The 8,085-nt window shown below is 38.5% G+C and overlaps 1 pseudogene; it reads right to left on the bottom strand.

The window, feature by feature from the left end:
• Nucleotides 1–878: 878 nt before the first annotated feature.
• Nucleotides 879–5,057, bottom strand: LOC138075855 (craniofacial development protein 2-like; annotated as a pseudogene).
• Between the last annotated feature and the right edge of the window lie 3,028 nt (nt 5,058–8,085).

Raw genomic sequence — 8,085 nt, 5'->3', positions numbered from 1 at the left:
GGGAGTTCTCGGTTCACGTATTGCTTAAGCCTGGCTTGGAGAATTTTGAGCATTACTTTACTAGCATGTGAGATGAGTGCAGTTGTGCGGTAGGTTGAGCATTCTTTGACATTGCCTTTCCTTGGGATTGGAATGAAAACTGACCTTTTCCAGTCCTGTGACCACTGCTGAGTTTTCTATATTTGCTGGCATATTGAGTGCAGCACTTTCACAGCATCATCTTTAAGATTTGAAACAGCTCAACTGGAATTCCATCACCTCCACTAGCTTTGTTCATAGTGATGTTTTCTAAGGCCCACTTGACTTCACATTCCAAGATGTCTGGCTCTAGATTAGTGATCACATCATCATGATTATCTGGGTCGTGAAGATCTTTTTTGTACTGTTCTTCCATGTATTCTTGCTACCTCTTCTTAATATCTTCTGCTTCTGTTAGGTTCATACCATTTCTGTCCTTTATTGACAGAAAAGGTATGAAATGTTCCGTTTGTATCTCTAATTTTCTTGAAGAGATCTCTAGTCTTTCCCATTCTGTTCTTTTCCTCTATTTCTTTGCATTGATCACTGAAGAAGGCTTTCTTATATCTTCTAGCTATTCTTTGGAACTCTGCATTCAGATGCTTATATCTTTCCTTTTCTCCTTTGCTTTTCGCCTCTCTTCTTTTCACAGCTATTTGTAAGGCCTCCCCAGACAGCCATTTTGCTTTTTTGCATTTCTTTTCCATGGGGATGGTCTTCATCCCTGTCTTCTGTACAATGTCATGAAGCTCCGTCCATAGATCATCAGGCACTCTATCTATCAGATCCAGTCCCTTAAATCTATTTCTCATTTCCAGTGTTTAATCGTAAGGGATTTGATTTAGGTCATACCTGAATGGTCTAGCGGTTTTCCCTACTTTCTTCAATTTAAGTCTGAATTTGTCAATAAGGAGTTCATGATCTGAGCCACAGTCAGCTCCCAGTCTTGTTTTTGTTGACTGTATAGAGCTTCTCCATCTTTGGCTGCAAAGAACATAATCAATCTGACTTCGGTGTTGACCATCTGGTGATGTCCATGTGTAGAGTCTTCTCCTGTGTTGTTGGAAGAGGGTGTTTGCTATGACCAATGCATTCTCTTGGCAAAACTCTATTAGTCTTTGCCCTGCTTCATTCCGCATTCCATGGCCAAATTTGCCTGTTACTCCAGGTGTTTCTTGACTTCCTACTTTTGCATTCCAGTCCCCTAGAATGAAAAGGATATCTTTTTTGGGTGTTAGTTCTAAAAGATCTTGTAGGTCTTCATAAAACCGTTCAACTTCAGCTTCTTCAGCATTATTGGTTGGGGCATAGACTTGGATAACTGTGATATTGAATGGTTTGCCTTGGAGACGAACAGAGATCATTCTGTCGTTTTTGAGATTGCATCCAAGTACTGCATTTCGGATTCTTTTGTTGACCATGATGGCTACTCCATTTCTTCTGAGGGATTCCTGCCTGCAGTCTTAGATTAACAGTCATCTGAGTTAAATTCACCCATTCCAGTCCATTTTAGTTTGCTGATTCCTAGAATGCCTACATTCACTCTTGCCATCTCTTGTTTGACCACTTCCAATTTACCTTGATTCATGGACCTGACATTCCAGGTTCCTATGCCATATTGCTCTTTACAGCATCAGATCTTGCTTCTATCACTAGCCCCATCCACAACTGGGTATTGTTTTTGTTTTGGCTTCATCCCTTCATTCTTTCTGGAGTTATTTCTCTACTGATCTCCAGTAGCATATTGGGCACCTAATGACCTGGGGAGTTCCTCTTTCAGTATCCTATCATTTTGCGTTTTCCTACTGTTCATGGGGTTCTCAAGGCAAGAATACTGAAGTGGCTTGCTATTCCCTTCTCGAGTGGACCACATTCTGTCAGGCGTCTCCACCATGACCTACCCGTCTTGGGTTGCCCTGCAGGCATGGCTTGGTTTCATTGAGTTAGTTAAGGCTGTCACCCTAGTGTGATTAGATTGACTAATTTTCTCTGAGTATGGTTTCAGTGTGTCTACCCTCTGATGCCCTCTTGCAACACTTACCATCTTACTTGGGTTTCTCTTACCTTTGTGTGGGGTATCTCTTCATGGCTGCTCCAGCAAAGCACAGCCACTGTTCCTTACCTTAAAGGAGGGGTATCTCCTTACCTCCGCTGTTCCTGACCTTCAACGTTGGATAGCTCCTCTAGGCCCTCCTGTGCCTGCAGCCACCACTCCTCGGGTTGCTCCTCCCAGCCCTTGGCCCTGGCCTCGGGCATGGGTGGCTCCTCGCAGCTGCCACCCCTGGCCTTGGGCACGAGGTGGCTTCTCCTGGTCGCCCCTGATCTCGGACGTGGGGTGTCTCCTCCCGGCCGCCACTGACCTCAGACGCGGGGTAGCTCCTCCTGGCCGCCTCCCTGACCTTGGACACGGGGTGTCTCCTCCCGGCCGCCACTGACCTCAGACGCAGGGTAGCTCCTCTCGGCCGCCACCCCTGACCTCGGATGCAGGTTAGCTCCTCTCGGCAGTTCCTGCACCGTCGCAGCCTGGTACTCTAGGGCACTGCCCCTGACCTCGGACGTGGGGTAGCTCCTCTCAGCCGTGCTTAGTGAGCTGGCTTGTAGCCGCCTGCGTTTAGAAATATAATTAGAAGATCCCAAAACACATGGAGAGTAAACAACATACTTCAAAATAACATGTAGGTCAAAGAATAAATTTCAAGAGAAAATTAAAAAAAAAAATTAACTGAGTGAAAATAAAAATATAACTCATTGAAATTTGTGATATGTAGTGAAACAGTATTTAAAAGAAAAAGCTGAATTGAATTGAATGCATATATTAGAAAAGAAAAATGACAAAAATCAATAAAATAATTTTCATCTTAGGAAACTAGGAAAACAAATTAGATCGAAATTTAAAAAAAAAAGGAAAATAAAGAAATAGACAAAATTGAAGACAGAATACCAGATAGAGAAAATCAATGAAATCACATAGTCATATAAATACATGCAGAAAAAGCATTTGAGAAAATCCAATTCCCTTTTATGACAAAAATTTTAAATTAGAAATGGAAACTTCTTTAACTTAACAGAGTATCTACAAAAAACCCTGCAGTTATCATCATACTTAATAGAGAGGAACTCAAATCATTCCCACTAACATCAGTCATGAGGGAAGAGTATCCCTTCTAACTTGTTACTTTTCAACATTATACTGGAATTCCTTACTAATGACAGAAGTGAAGAAAAGGGAATAAAAGATGTACAGAAAGGAAGACATAAAACTTTCTTTCTTTGAAGATGACTGTCTATGTACAAAATCTGAAAGACTAGACAAGAATAATTTTGGAACTAGTAAACAATTAAAGCAAGGATGAAAGATTTAAGGTTAATATAAAAATGTCAGTTGCTTTCCTATATAACAACAATGATCAAGTGAATTTGAAATTAAAACCACAATACCATTTACATTGCACTCAGAAACTCAGGATACTTCATATGAATCTAGCAAACTATGTAACATATCCACATGTGAATAAGTACTAAGTGTTACTAAATGAAAACAAAGCAGAAGTAAATAAATGGGTAAACACTGCATTATTCATGGATAAGAAAACTCAATATTGTAAAAATGTCAGTTGTTCCCAAATTGAGCTACATATCAATGTGATTTCAATAAAAATCCCAGCAAGTTATTTATGGATAACAATAAGCTGATTTTAGAGTTTACATGATAGTTACATGGTTCAGTTCAGTTCAGTTCATTTCAGTCGCTCAGTCATGTCCAACTCTTTATGACCCCATGAATCCCAGCACACCAGGCCTCCCTGTCCATCACCAATTCCTGGAGTTTACTCAAACTCACGTCCATTGAGTTGGTGATGCCATTCAGCTATCTCATCCTTTGTAGTCCTCTTTTCCTCCTGCCCTCAATCATTCACAGCATCAGAGTCTTTTCCAATGAGTCAACTCTTCGCATGAGGTGGCCAAAGTACTGGAGCTTCAGCTTTAGCATCATTCCTTCCAAAGAACACCCAGGACTGATCTCCTTTAGAATGGACTGGTTGGATCTCCTTGTTTACATGAGGGGAAAAACTCAGAATAGTCAACACAATATTGAAGAAGCACAACTTCAGAGAACTACTGCTACTAGACTTCGCGACTTAATATAAAGCTACAGCCATTAAGTGGGATGGTAATGGCAGAGTAATCAAATAGATCAATAGAACAGAATAAAAAATATAATAATATCATTAATCTATGAACTTTCTATTTTGGGCATGTGCATTTTCTTAAACCCCCTGTACCTTCTAGTATAATATTGACTATATTAATATTTCCCCTCAGTTATCAGAAGAATATATTTAATATTTATAAAACTGTGAGTGCTTTCAGTGATAAAGAATATTTTAATTCTTAGGTGTTTTAATAATCCTCATCTTCTTTACATTATATGACTAAAAGTTGTGAATGATAATTATGAGTAACAGAATGTTTTCTGAAGATTCTAGTTTCAGAATCTGGCTAATTTTCTGATTCTTCCTGATCTCTCATCCTATCAGTATCTACAGATATTCAGGTGAGCTTGAAAGTGACAGTAACTAGTTTTCTCTATACAGATATGCTCAAAGAAGTGGTTATCGTATTGATCTTTGCAACAGTTGACCTTCATAGAAAGATAAAAAGAAGACCAACAAAAACAAAAGCATACTTCTAAAATGAATGCATACTTCTAGTAAATGTTAAAAATAATCAAGCTTATACATGGGAGATTTTTTGTTTGTTTGTTTTCTTGCTAATTTCTTTTACATTTATGTTGTTTACTTTTGAGTAAATTACATGAGTAAATTGGATTGTTGCATTTTCAGTTAAAAGCCAAATTAACTTTTTAAAGTAATATCAAACACAGAAATATGATTAATTCTAGGTCTATTAATTTTGCAAATGTGCATATTTGCACTTGTTTCTGTAGGAAGATTATTCCATATTTAGTTCAACTACCTCATTTCAGGGTCACCATTCTTATTGTTAGTTGTCCCACATCTCTGAATGCATAATACCATGGTCACCTGTCACTCATCTTATCTACCAAATATTTATTAAAAAATCATCTCTTTATGTCTTATTATCAGATTATGGTATATATGCTTCTAATTAATATGTGAAAATTTATCATCTATCTATAGATCTAGTAACTGGTAAATACTTGTTTTAAAAAACATAATATTTTTGGAGTGAGGATAAGTGGAAGTATTTACTAAAATGACTTGTTTTTTTCAATAATCTTAATTCCAGTTATAATAATTATCAGTTGTGAGACAAACAATATCTGTTGTTTTAAATTTATGTTTCTTTTTTTGTAGATTGTGCTAAGTAAACTCTCTGTAGCACACACTCTTAGATGTTGACTGTCTTCCATGAGTTAAAATATTCAGGAAGTAAAATATGTATTCAGCTCCAAAAATTATTAATCTTGTTTGGGCTATTAGATTCATGACCCAGATAATCACGATGGTGTGATCACTCACGTAGAGCCAGACATCCTGGAATGTGAAGTCAAGTGGGACTTAGAAAGCATCACTACGAACAAAGCTAGTGGAGGTGATGGAAATCCAGTGGAGCTATTTCAAATCCTAAAAGGTGATGCTGTGAAAGTGCTGCACTCAATATGCCAGCAAATATAGAAAACTCAGCAGTGGCCACAGGACTGGAAAAGATCAGTTTTCATTCCAATCCCAAAGAAAGGCAATGAAAAAGAATGCTCAAACTACCACACAGTTGCACTCATCTTACACGCTAGTAAAGTAATGCTCAAAATTCTCCAAGCCAGGCTTCAGTAATATGTGAACCATGAACTTCCAGATGTTCAAGCTGGTTTTAGAAAAGGCAAAGGAAATAAAATTGCCAAATCTGCTGGATCATTGAAAAAATGAGACTTCCGGAAAAACATCTATTTCTGCTTTATTGATATGCCAAAGCCTTTGACTGTGTGGATCACAATAAAGTGTGGAAACTTTTGAAAGAGATGGGAACACCAGAGCACCTGACCTGCCTCTTGAGAAACCTATATGCAGGTCAGGAAGCAACAGTTAAAACTGAACATGGAACAACAGACTGGTTCCAAATAGGAAAAGGAGTATGTCAAGGCTGTATACTGTCACCCTGCATATTTAACTTCTATGCAGAGTACATTATGAGAAACGCTGGGCTGGAAAGAAGCACAAGCTGGAATCAAGATTGCTGGGAGAAATATCAATAATCTCAGATATGCAGATGACACCACCCTTATGGCAGAAAGTGAAGAGGAACTAAAAAGCCTCTTGATGAAAGTGAAAGAGGAGAATGAAAAAGTTGGCTTAAAAGTAAACATTCAGAAAACGAAGATCATGGCATCTGGTCCCATCATTTCATGGGAAACAGATGGGGAAACAGTGAAAACAGTGTCAGACTTTATTTTGGGGGGCTCCAAAATCACTGCAGATGGTGGATTGCAGCCATGAAATTAAAAGACGCTTACTCCTTGGAAGAAAATTTATGACCAACCTAGACAGCATATTAAAAAGCAGGGACATTACTTTGTCATCAAAGGTCCGTCTAGTCAAGGGTATGGTTTTTCCAGTGGTCATGTATATATGTGAGAGCTGAACTATAAAGAAAGCTGAGTGCCAAAGAATTGATGCTTTTCACCTGTGGTGTTCAAAAAGACTCTTGAGAGTCCCTTGGAGTGCAAGGAGATCCAACCTTGCAGTCCATCCTAAAGGAAATCAGTCCTGGGTGTTCATTGGAAGGACTGATGCTAAAGCTGAAACTCCAATACTTTGCCCACCTGATGCAAAGTGCTTATTCATTGGAAAAGACCCAGATTGGGGGCAGGAGGAGAAGGGGACGACAGAGATGAGATGGTTGGATGTCATCATTGACTCGATGGACATGAGTTTGACCAAGCTCCAGGAGTTGGTGATGGACAGGAAGGTCTGACATGCTGTGATTCATGGGGTCGCAAAGCGTTGGACATGACTGAGTGACTGAACTGAACTGAATGATATGAATTATATTTCTTTTCCCAAAAGCTGACTTTAAAAATATTTTGCTGCCTCTGTCAATTAAGATTCCAGGAGAAATTTGTTTATGTGTAAGGAACACTGATTCTAGGAAAACCTTCAAATCCTCTGTTTGTTTAGTGTAAGAATATATTGCCCAGAACTACTGTAGTTGGCCTTTGCTGAGGCAGTGAGGTGGCTGAAAATACAAGAGGATAGGCAACCTAAGAACTTTTATAACATCTTGAGTCTCTAAACATTTCACAGTACATTGAAATTTCTTATTATGACATGTAATACATTTCCTGGGGCTTCCCTGGTAGCTCAGCATTAAAGAATCCACCTGCCAATGAAGGGACACTGGTCTAATCCCTGGGTCAGGAATATCTCCTGGAGAAGGAGATGACAGCCCATTCCAGTATTCTTGCCTGGGAAATCCCATGGACAGAGGAGCCTGGCAGTTTACAGTACATGGCAGGGGGTGGGTGGGAGGTTGGGGGGGTGGTCACAAAAAAGTTAGACACAACTTAGTGACTAGAACAACAAACACTTTTTTTATGTTTTAAAATCTTTAAGTTGTGTTTTTGTTACAGCCAAAAGATCCTCTAAAAATATAATTCTTTAGGAATGTTTAATGAAAAACAATTGTTGCCTAACCATGTGCCTTACATCTAGTGAGTACTCAAAAATCTCTTTTTTTGAGTAGTAAATCTATTTTGAGTACCAAATTCAGCTTTTCAGAATTAGAAAGTCACTAAAAGGATGAAAATAGCCCTTGGTAATAAGGAATTCAATGTGAAAACCTTTCCTAGTGTTATAATATGCATGCTATCAAAAATATTTTAAAATGTTTGTTAAATGTTTACATGCAAAGTAGAAACTTCTGTTCCTAAAATCTCTACATCTGGCCCTTTGGAAATGTCAGAAGAAACACATGAAGCTAGCACCATTATATAAGAGAGGAAAGGGTTGTTAACATTTGCATATTTTTACACTCTGAAAACAAGGTCATTATTGAAATTTTTCAAAAATGCTTTAATGTCCTCAACCC

This window comes from Capricornis sumatraensis, chromosome 1, assembly GCF_032405125.1.
Source record: "Capricornis sumatraensis isolate serow.1 chromosome 1, serow.2, whole genome shotgun sequence".
NCBI lineage: Eukaryota > Metazoa > Chordata > Mammalia > Artiodactyla > Bovidae > Capricornis > Capricornis sumatraensis.
Note: the sequence above shows the minus strand (reverse complement) of the source record. Positions and strands in the feature narration are given on the sequence as shown.